Genomic DNA, 12,534 nt, shown 5'->3' with positions numbered 1-12,534 from the left:
AATCGTCACGTAAGAAGAGAGATCATTCGGAGAGTAGTCAAATCGTCACGTAGCAAGAGAGATCATATTTGAGATCTTGTTATTGTGGGCATGCCTGAAGATCCTATAGCTCCTATAATTTTAGGAATGCCATTTCTTAGAACTATTAAAGCTTTAATCAATTTACATGAAGGGAATGTGAGAATTGGACTACCATCCAAATGCCCATTTGTAACACACTTCCCAAGAAAGAAGAAGGACAAACATGATGATGGGATCATTACTTTGAAAGTTAATTACTTTGGAGTGGGTCTTCCACTTCCAGCACCTAAGTGATCACCATCTTGGTCAAGCTAATTGATCTTAACTAGAAGTGCTCCATGGGAGGCAACCCATGTTCAATAAGTTTTTCTATCTAGTTCTTGTTTCGTTTAATGTCTAAACAAGGTCATCAAAATCCTCCTCCTCAATGCCTAAACGTTGTATAAGATCATCAATTGCTTATGCCTTCTTTGTCCTCGATCCCCCAGGCCAATTGCCCGAGTTCGCCGATGACCCCACCATCTGATCGTTCTGCCAAAACCCTAGCGAGGCACCATGAAGAGAGAAGCGATTTCCTTTGCCCCGAACAAGAGAGATCACTTTACCCCCGTCAAGGTGAGGGACCTACGATCCAGATCGGATGCAAACCCCGTATAGGAGATGGAGGCAGGAAACCCTAGTCGCCCTGACAAACGCCAGAGCCCTTAGGTCTTTTCCTCTTAATTGAGCTCGTATACTCTTCTTCAACGACCACCTTGGTTCTCCCAGCCTCGGTCAGCTTCAACCTTTCCATCTGTTCCTCCACACATGCACCATCTGTCGCCATGTCCACCGCTAGATCCAATTGTCTTCATCTACCCTCTCACCCGTGCACCAAGGGTGGGCGCCCCATAGTCACCCCGAGTGCAGCAAGAGCAAGAGAGATCATCCGGAGAGTAGTCAAATCATCACGTAGCAAGAGAGATCATCCGAAGAGATCAGAAATCGCCTCTCGTGACGCCTTCCACTAGAAACCCTATGAAGTCTCCCCGAAAATAAAAACAATTCAGTCATGATTCCCTTTAGGCCTTGTTTGGTACTAGTGTTTTAGTGTGGATTAATGGGGATAATACTCTAGAGTATTGGGTGAATCTCTGATGTCACCCAATCCCCACAAAACCCCATCTCCAATCCACTAGTTAGGGGTGGAGTATTGGGGATTGAAAAAATTACACTAAAATTTGGGGATAAGTGGGGATTAAACTAGCTCATACTCTAGCACCAAACATGTATTGGGGATAAGTGGAGATTTGAAGTTTGGAGCGGATTATCCCGGCTAATCACCACTAAAACTCTAGTACCAAACAAGCCCTAGGATCCACAAATTATGAAGGGCTGGCATGTATACATATATACATGTGAACCCCATTATTTGTGGATTGGTGAGGGAAAAAACTGATGGGCCGTACAGCCATTCAACTAGTAATGGTAAAACTCATAGGCTCTCACAACAAACTTTCCATCGATAAATAGAGATGGTCATGATTTAACTTGATTTAATTATTGCTATACTGCGTGCGTGGCTCCCTACTGGAAATTTACATGTACAGCGGCGATCACTAGTTATAAGTCCTACCAAAATTCTGCTACCAATGTATGCAGCTACTATCAGTTCCATAGCAGAGCGGGGAAGATGAAAATAAAGAATGTGAATCTGTGGAACTATGTAACACAAACTGTAACCTATTTGTATGAGCAGGAAGAAAAAACGAATCAGCGATTTCGTGTCCAGCCCGTGTCCTCCAGCTTAAAAAAGCTCCTTTGGAGAGGGAGAACGAGGGGGTGGAGAAATGAATGTGTATTCACAACCATGGGGCCTTCGCGCTTTGCCTCTTCCGCAGCGGGTTTGCTTCTTGTAAGACTGCCACAAGACAAACCAGGGTTATCCGCATTTGATAGGCAGGATCTTGCAGCCGAGCGTGGTACCGACAATTCTTTCGGTTGTCCCGGTTTCACTATTGTTATTGCCCCAATGGCTTCTGTTTGTAACCTGACTTCTGCCTCTCCAGCAACTTGACCTTGTTCTTGAGCTTCTTGTCCAGTTTCTTTATATATTTCTCTTCCCTTTCACGATCGGCGATACCGGACCAGAACACTTGACCAGTTAACGGCCACAGCCACTGGTCATTCCCGGGGTGCATGCCGTCATCCGCTTCCTCTGCTAGATCCTCATCCATGCTCTTCAGGAGGGTGAAATTGAAGAACTTCACCCACATCTCGTTTCTTTCCTCGCGTGGATGCTGCTCTCTGACATCCCCAGTGACGGGGTTAAGGTAGACCATTTTCCTCCCACTATGATAAGCCCAGATATTTACAAGGATTTCCAGAATTCGACAGTAGCAGTGCCTTTTCTGGTAAGGATGATGGCTGAGTTGAGATGACATCTGCATTGAATTCTAAGGATAACTTTATAGGGGGGAAATGGTTACCTCAGGTTGTGATGCGCCAAGCAAGCAGTTAGCTGGTTCAGTATTGTTTCCATTCAAGCTATGAAGTGAATCAACAAACATCCTACAAAACACAACTCATATCAAAATAATGAGCACATAAAGATAAGCGAAATACCTCACAAAAAATGTGACATGTTACCTTGAGAACATGATGAACTTCAAAAATGATGGGGTGGGCATCACCCAGCTATGAAGAGTAGACCAATAGTCACCATCATTGGGCATTGGTGGCAGGGCTGCAATGCCCTCTGGTAGCCCATACATGATCCTAAATGCATCCTCAAAAAGAGTTCTGCCAAAAAATGAAATAAAAATGTTGAAGATAAAGCCTAATCATGCCGATTGGAATAGAGCAGTGTAGAAATCTCTTGCATAATACAGCGTACCAACTCCATCATCAAACAATGATTCAAAAGGTAGAGAACTAGCAGCATAACTCCCTTCAGATCAAGTTTAAAGAAAAGGAAAACGTAATACTAAGCCATGCAGGATAAAATGATTTGGGAAGTGGTTCCTCGCCCTACTGGCCAAACTCAAAGGAAGATTACTAAAACATAGACGGTAACATGTTAAGCATTCAAGGCACCTGCAGTGACCAGCATTTAGGCAATCACATGTTGACCAAAAGTTGGATGTTTGGTCTGTGTCGATTGGCACCCAGTAGTATATAACATCCTCATGATTTTCTCCAGCCATAGTTTTCTCTAAGATTACTTCAGCACTTTCAGACAAGGAAACCTGGTGAGAGAAGAACATTAAAAACATAATTCTCATACTCCTCAACAGACCCCTCCATTTGATATTTATGCCGCTTAAGACAATATAGGAAAAAGGTACTTTTTAAATACATCTTAAGAAAATTCAGAGGATGCACCATTATGAGTAACAAAAATTATTAGTACTCTAAATATATCATTTTGTAATGCCATTGCTGCGTGAATGACTTGCAAGAAAGGTTTACTAATAACTTAAGTGGAGCAGGCCGTCTGAATAGATATTGTTCATCTAGTAAACCTGAAATACCAACATATTTAAATTTGAGCTGTATGTTTCAAGGTCCAGAAATTTTCTCTAACAGCTTATACTGAACATAACACAGGAGTATAATAAAACTTCCATGGTTAAAATAGATGATTGCTGAATATGAACTATTCTTTCTGAAAGAATACAGGTTTATAAACTAGTTCCCGAAACCGATATGGCCAAAAGTGGCATAGGACCAAGGAGTCAACATGAAGCTCATATTTGTACCTTTCTTCCCGCAGCCCGCCATGACTGGAAACCTATCCACGGTAACTTATGTACAGTATCAATTCTGTTTGCAATTGCAAACATAGCACCAAATTCACAGAGAAGATCACGATAGTACGGATTGTCCAGAATCGAAAGCCGCATAACAGCATCAACATCATCTGATCTGGGTCTCCTGCCTCCTTTTGACTGATGCAAAACATATGCAAAAATAATCAGAAGCAGTGAACGCAACTTCAGTAGCAACATCAACAGGTAAAAGAATAATGCAGCAAAGCATTTCTGTTGTGCAGCATACTCCACTTCAAATAATTGCTAGAGAGCTAGCAATGGCATTGAGCTCTAAATTTAGTTTCTTTAAAATTTACCCAGACTTACAAGAGTAATGCCACGATATAAAGAACCATGGTGTAAAAATGGCCATGCCCCTTCTCCATGGTAAATCTCATATATACAGACTGGTTGTCCAGTTCTTTCCAGTTCACCTTCATCACGTTCATTTCCTTCAGGCTTTAGCCTTTCCGATTTCCGGGCATTTCTGTACACCTCATCCCATGTTAACAGAGGTCTTTCCACCCTTTCATCAATCTACATATCACAAAAATATATTTAATTTTGTCCAGAATAGTAAATTTTAGTACTTTTGGAGAAGAGGAATTCAAAACAAGCAAAAAAAAGAAAAACTTGCCTCCTCCATTTCTCTCGTCTCGATGTCTTCAGATACTTCAACTTCACTTAGATCATTCCAATCAGAAAGGCTAGGGTAGTCATATGAGGAAGTATCATTGCTATCAGAATAGGTTGTCTGATTACTTTGAGAGGATTCCTCCAAGAGAATACCAACAATCCTTGTGTGGCTATGTCTTTCATCTTCTGAAGAACTATTTCCTAGTGCAGCTTTCGACTCAAAATGATCCCATAACCACGTTCTCTCTTTAACTTTAGAGAAAGAAAGTGGCAAATTTGCATCTGAAGGATAGTGCAACACGGTTTCAAGAAGCTTAACATGAGCAATGATACACTCATATGCTAACATGTTCTTTGATAGTAACTTCCCCTCCAAAGCAACAGAATAAGCAGTATCCAAAAGCCTTTTTTCCCCTAAAATCCTCATGAAAGCTGAAGCCGCTGTGCTTGGATCATCGGAATTAAAAAGAAAGCCATGAATACCATCAGTGACCTGAAAATAACATATTCGTTGACAAAAGCATCTCTCAACACTGGCAAAACAAAGAACATATTATGGAAGATGAAGTGGCATACATATTTTGTTATAACAGTTAGATTGGGCACAATGACTGGAATCTCTGACGACATGGACCGCAATAACAAAGGGGGGAAACTAGGTTCCTGTCTTAAAGAGCCGTAGAGAACAATGTCAACAAACATTAGCAGGTCTCTAATATCATGTGTCATGGGGAAATGCTTTACAGAATCATCAGGAAATCCCGTATGAGATGCAAATCCCTGTACAAAGAAAAAAGAAGATAGTTAGGGGGAGCCACAGAGAATCCAACAAGGGACAACCAGTAGTCTCCCACCATGTGATGCATTCACTTCACAATAGCGATTGTAAATGTTTGTGCAAATAAAATGCACATCACATACGAAATGCCATGCACTAGTCATCTAGCAACTTCGGTTAAGGAATCCTATATGACTAAGTAGTTCATTGCCCACTAACTGATTTTCCAAACCATGCAGCCTATCCATGTCGCCTAAATTATTATACCCATTAGATCTACTAGCTTGACCAGTCTGCAACGATCCTAGCCATGATGGGAAATCAAACATGTTGACCTTTGTGCTTCTGTAACGCAGCTAACGTTGTGTGTGCCTTTAATGCTAAACGATTGTTCATCTTCCTGTTGGGGTGCTTAACAGCAATCTCTTCCCTACGTTGCACGGATACTGCCGAAAGGTCACGTATCGGGGGTCGGACACGGCCGGATACACGGATACGTATCAGCACATATCAGGCGATTTTTCGTTTTTTTTAAGAAAATAAATCAGATACCTGTGGGATACGGCCATGATACGGGAGGGATACGAAAATACCCTAATCCTGTTGTATCTATACAGATGAAGGGACACAACACAACACACTTTCTCACCGTGACGTTTCGCCTGGGCGCCGCACGCCGCATCAAATCGCTGGCCACATGTGCTGCTGCGCCGCCGGACCAGTCGCCAGCGAGCAGATCCCTCCGCCGTCCTCAGAGTTCTCTATAAGTATTGCAGTATCCGTATCCATATCTGTATCGACGTATCAGCGTATCGCCGTATCCGGGCAAATCTCATGGAGCAGGTTTGATGCGGTATCTGTATCTGTATCACGGTATCCGGGCAACATTGCTCTTCCCCTCTCTATAAGTCCCACTCAGTCACATCATTCAGTCTACAAATTTCCTATTTCTAGCCATGGACCACCATGGATACCATTGATCTCTTCCTCCAGTATCATCCGCACTCATCTGAGTGAGGTAGCTGCCGCTTCCACTGACTGCTATATCAGCAAGATGAGTCTGCCAATCCTTCTAAATATGTCCCGTGTTTTGGTTGGGGCTGCTTCATCTTTCATCATGTCCACATGTGGTGGCTGCTTCAAAGCCTAGTAGGCCAATGAATGAAAACCATCAGCATTCCTCTTTGCCGCAGTTGGGTATTATTCTAATGAATAGCTGACCTTTGCTTCAGATTGAACTTGATGAGGAGCAGCATGCCAAGTGATAGGAATATATTGAATTTCAGTTCTAGATTTTTTTACACGTTTGTTACTCGTCACTGAATTTAGGCCATTGAACATTTTCAGTTCTGTAACTACTGAATTTCAGTTCTAGATTTTTTTTACAGGTTTGTTACTCCAAATTCTTTTTTTTCTGATTACATTTCCAAGCATGCCATGTTACTTTCCCATTATTCACCTTTTTCTTAAGTGCTGCCCAATTATTTTGGTTTAGTATCATACGGTAATACTATTACTGGATATGACCTTCGCCCTGGTGTCATCTCTGTCGATGTTCAGATTGTGCAGTAACCACTATGATGTGCCGTCGGCACATTCCTTTCTTGGTAGCAATTTGCAAGCACAAATTTCTGATGGTGAAGATCTCCATCCGGCTGTACATGATATTAGTAGTCATCTTTTGTTGACCTTGAGCTTTTGGGAGAACGGAAGCAGACCCTATTTATGTCCAGAATGCACTTACTTGATTCTGACATTTCAAAAGGTTTTCTCCGTACATCGAAAAAAGGGGTTGTTTCCATAAATCAATGATTTTGTGGTACAATTCCTAATCTGATACAATCACTTCTCATTTTTATGTGAGAGCTACAAGGCACGGCATTGTTGAGCCTTATCTGATTTTAGAAAACTTGCATACTCGGATAAGCTATCCATATCAAAAGTTAGAATTATTCCTTTGATTTTTTTAACTAATGTTCCATTACTGTAGTGTACTAATAATTTCAATTATTTGTTAATCTAACGTAATGACATTTTTTTGCATCATATACATATATTGAGTATTTTAATGCACCTCATTTCCAGTTTAAAATATTTGTACTTTATCGAGAGCCTTTCATACCGTCCAAATTTATTGTCTGCAAATTTGAAATATAAATTCACGCAGCAACACGCGGAGTATTATCTAGTTTAATACTACCTCTATCCAAAAAAAGATGTCTCAACTTTTTGAAAATTTGGATGTATCTATATACTAAATCGGGTCTAGATACATCTAAATTTTAACTAAGTTGAGACATCCTTTTATGGACGGAGGGAGTAGAACTTTGCAGTCCAAGCCTCTAAAAAGATATTGCTATTTTCTAAAGTACAGGGCAATCCTCCCACGATACGATAAAACTTGAATATAATCAATACCTGGAAAGCAGAATTATAGGCGTCGGTGCCATTTCCACAGAAAAGGATAAACTGCACTCGCAATTTTCTAGTCCTTGCTATTTCCATGATGTGTGGAGCTGATGCACGCAAGACTGCTGCATAATCCCATGGCAATTCGTCAAAGAACAGGTAGCTCCCAACAACCAAAACAACAACATCTTCTTCTCCGATCCCATGCTGCTTCCTTAAAGTTTCTTGAGAATGTGATGTGCCATATCCTTTAGCAGCCCAGATATCAACCGGGGAACCAGAAATGACCAAGAAATTCCCAGTATCAAGGGGAGAGTATAACAACTGAAATCAGATAGGTAAAGTCAGGTATAAGCTATGTCCATATTTAATTTAATTATTTTAGAATATAAAGTTGAGACGGCACATACAGGGAGGTGGTTATCTGGAAATACAACATAAGTGCATGCATTAAAATGAGCTCGCCAATCTTCAATATGATTTGCAATGGACAGATGCGACTCCGGATAATTTCTAAGGTGCTGTCCAAGAACATCATCATGAATAAGCCAAACCACTGGTAGAAGTTGAAAAGGTTCCTGCATAAGACTGAATACAACATAAACGTAGTTGAAGAGCAAACAGATGGTGTGACAAAGGGGAGAGAAAATCCATAGTAGTAAAACAAAACAATAACTCATTTATTGGCATTAACGTAGTTAAACAGCTATATTAGAGAGCAACTTTCAGTGCAACTGGAATGCTTCTAGTACAACCAAAATTATTTTATTCTGGGAAGATTTGTCTTTGTCACTGACCTGCACTGCAACTTTCATCATGTGCTAACATGAATACAAACTTTGACACAGCTATTAAGTGCAACTCAATAATTAATCAGAACTCCACAGCTAGATAATGATGATGCCTATCATTTTCCCAGAGCATTTCATGTACAGTACTATGTGATATGAGATCATGACTAAGATAAAGTAGGTTAACTGATATTTGTACTTCTGCCAACACAATATTGACTCCAGATAGCGCTAACCAGAAAAACATCCGACTAAACCAAGCCATAAAAGATGCAATTAAACCATATAAAATGATGCAATTAAAGAAGATTAGTTGGTATTTTGTTGAACTGCCACGTCAGACCAGCTGGTCATAGACAAAATGTACAAAGGTATTAGTTGGTACAGTTATATACCAAGTATACTATTTTAGCTAGTTGGACACGGAGAAGCAGCACACACCCATAAATATGTGTAACAAAACCTGACGCACCGTATCAAAAGGAAAAAAAGGAAAACTGACTCACATCGAAACAACCCTTTTCCCTTCTAGAGAGCTTACAAGCACAGCATTGTACCTACAAAATCAGGCGTAGAAAGTAAATGCACCAAACGTTAGTGTAAAGACATAAAATATGAATAATGGGAAATGCTCCACGCAAAGTATTTGGTACTCACTTTAACCAATCGACAGACTCCAACTTGTCAAATCTCACGATATTTACATGACAAATAGTCCTCCAAATGTCATGAGCTTTCCCGTAGGAGAATGCTAAAACCTGCTCCATAGCAACTCAGTCAATAAGAAACATCATGAAGTGGTCTTCGCCAAACAAGCAATCTGTGCAACATTGCGAAGCAACTCACCTCGACCTCGTAGCCCAGCCCGACGAGACTTTTGGCTAAAGTAGTGAGCAAGAGGGATTCTGCATCTATGTTCATAGTTCCCACAACCTGAAACAGTGCAAAGGCCAAAGTCAACTCCATGGCATGCTGCTGCAACATAAACAATCCATACCTACTGAGGTTTGGCGAATAAAAAAAACAGCTACGCAAGCAAAACACGAGGTGCATCTATCTAGGTAAGCATGTCTGTTCCTCTATCCAATAATAATATCTGATCGGTACAGGAAAAATGATACTCCTAGATAACTGCAGCAATACCAGGGACTGAAACAATCGGCATTTCACTTGGGGGTAACTTCAAGGCGAGGTCATTAGGAGATGGGCATTCCTCACTGGAACCGAAACATACGAGCTAATGCAGTGAAGCTGCTAGGTCGTACTAAGTTATCAAACAAGTTTTGGTTAAGGAGAAGGAAAGCGAGGGAACAGGAACAGTAACACTTACGAGCGCGAGTCTGACGGGCTGGAGGCCGGGCCACCAGCGGCGCGCGGATCTCGCGGCCTCGAGCCGGCTGCCGCCGTCGAACGCGCGCAGCGCCATGCGCGAGGCGGAGAAGCGCATCGCCCCTCCCCCTGCGGCGGGCGTCGCCAGGGCGCCCTCCCCGTCCGCCGCGGCGTCGCCGTCGCCGATGGGGAGCAGCTGCCAGACGACGAGCAGGGAGGCCGTGAAGAGCGCGACGAGGAGGGCGAAGAAGAGGTGGCTCGGGCGGCACGACAGCCCGGGCCGCCGCCGCCTCCGCACGGCGGCGGCGCCCGCAGCGGCCGAGGTGGACGCGCCGGCGGTGGGGAGGTGGTGGGCGGCGTCGGAGTGGGCCCCGCGCCGCCACATTGGAGGGAACGCCCGCGCAGCGGCGTCGGCGTCGGCAGCGGCGGCGGCGATCGGAGAGCCGTGTCGTGTCGGGGGAGTGACTTGGCTGGGCTGGGTTGGCTGGGTCAGTGGGAGCTGCCCGTTGTTGGTACCATGCGACGCGATGCGACGCGTCGCGAGCCCACGGGCTGCTACTAGGACTAGGGTACGATCGAGTCGAGTGCGCGTTTGGATTTGGCGACGCGTCGCGAGGGAGAAGGAGGGTTTGGGATCAAGCGGAAGGCGAGGGCGAGGCGATTTGCAGCAACCGCCGGCCACCGGGGCGCGGGGGGACGAACGAATCTGTGGACTGCGTGGCGTGGGAGCCCGAGCCCGCAACTCAAGCAGTCAAGCGGAATGCCCATGTTGTATTCGTCCCATTCCTTCCTGTTTTTTGAGGGGATGTGTATTTTATTTACTCCGTAGCAAAAAATGGTCAAAAATTATTGATTAAGTACCATAGAGATTGGAACACATGAACAATAATACTGTAAATAGATCTAATAAACCTAAAAGTTACATCGAAAATCCTCAAATTTGCCATCATATGCACTTTCTTTTTCGAGTATGATTTCGGGAAAAACAACAAACATCAAACCAACTAAAGTTGTATTAAGAAGACACTCAAGCTGTGTTAGTTCTATATGTTTCGAAGAGTCGCTTGAGTCACCCATCCTAACAGGCGATAACCTAAAATCGATAAAACATACCGTAACCAAAGACACACCCCATACCAACGGCGGAGGCATGATTTAAGATTAAAGGGGGCAAACCTGTTAAGCTCTATTTAAGGGGGCCAAGAACCCTAATTGTTCACTAAAGAATATGTTAAAGCACACACTTTGCTCTAATATTTCTACTGTTATACCATGGCATGGGGGGCATGGCATTGTTGTTCCCCTAGCTCCGCCACGGCCCCTTACAAAAAAGGCCACCGAACCATGGATTTTGTATCGTGCCATGTGAGATAAACTTTGTGAGCTCTAAAGAGTGGTAACTTGAGAACCACCAACCGAATCAAACTTGACAATACCATTGATGTCGTCGCCGCTACAATCGGACGAAGTACCGAGCGACATACCTTCAGACCCGAGGGCGCCAATTTTCAGGGACAAAACACCACTTGCTCCCTAATGTCGGTTCGTATCATCCAAGACAACAACTACATTATGACATGGATCGAGATGTGGGATCCTTGATCCAGTGAGGAGTCGTCGCAAAAAATACATGGGCCTAAAATTGAAGAAAGCTAAAAGACAATGCAAACGTGGATATAGGTCACCCACATCTGAACTGGAGGCAAAAGGGAAATGGCGACAATGAAGGTGGAAGAAGCTCTCTTAGCAGTAGCTAAGACCGTGCGAGCTGAAGTACTTGCCATTCTCAATAGGGGCATTTGCATTATCTTGTTGCCATAGGTTAGCTTTCTGAAAGATCGAGGTTCTGTCAACTAGAGGAGTGTTTGGGAGCTAAAATCTGAAGCAATAGGAAGTAAAGAAGATATAACTACAAGTGCGATCAAAGTAGTGCAAGAAGTAAAATCTATATGCAAGGACACCAGGTTCAAGTTGTTGGCAGGAACTACATGTCTTCATCAAAGAGGCTATTATGTGTGGCTTGAAGTCATCTATCTTCACTTTCTTCTCCTCGAGCTCATATTTCTGTGAATTTGTTCAATCACTTGTGGTGGATCTTGAGGTGATCCCAAACATCCACAAACTTCGTCGAGGCGATTTTACATATCAGAATATCTCGAGCTATACCTAGCTGTGGTGACCATGCATACCACTGCATGTTGTAGTATGTCAGTCGTTGACATAACATATGCGAAGTATCAATCCGCAAATATTACATCCCTCAAAGTAGTACAACAGGAGCATAGTTGGTCTTTATTTCGGTCACATAAGATTACAAACCATATATATGCATCACATTGGAGCTCCTCCTAGGTCCATAGAGGATCATGATGACCCACAAGTATAGGGGGTGTATCGTAGTATTTTCGATAAATAAGAGTGTCGAACCCAACGAGGAGCAGAAGGTGTTGACAAGTAGTTTCGATGAAGGATTCACTGTAAATGCTCACAGACAAGTATTCATGGGGTTTTGATATAGCAGATGAATAAAGTACGAGTAAGTAAAATGCGAGAGAAATAATTGCAGCGAGTGGCCCAATCTTTTTTAGCACAAAGGACAAGCCAGTTTGTTTACTTATAATGACCAAACGTTCTTGAGGACACACGGGAATTTAGTCTAGTGCTTTCGCTTCATATAGCTGATTAATCTTCATTGTTTTGATAAGTGTTGTGTGGGTGAACCTATGCTAATGCACCGCCCTTCCTAGGACTAATACATACTTGTGATTATACCCCTTGC

The 12,534-nt window shown here is 42.9% G+C and overlaps 1 pseudogene; it reads right to left on the bottom strand.

Annotated features, from left to right (window-relative positions):
* Positions 1-1,470: 1,470 nt before the first annotated feature.
* LOC127308236 (uncharacterized) lies at positions 1,471-10,496 on the bottom strand (annotated as a pseudogene).
* Between the last annotated feature and the right edge of the window lie 2,038 nt (positions 10,497-12,534).

This window comes from Lolium perenne, chromosome 1 (assembly GCF_019359855.2).
Source record: "Lolium perenne isolate Kyuss_39 chromosome 1, Kyuss_2.0, whole genome shotgun sequence".
Taxonomy (NCBI): Eukaryota; Viridiplantae; Streptophyta; class Magnoliopsida; order Poales; family Poaceae; genus Lolium; species Lolium perenne.
This window is presented reverse-complemented; position numbering and strand designations above follow the sequence as displayed.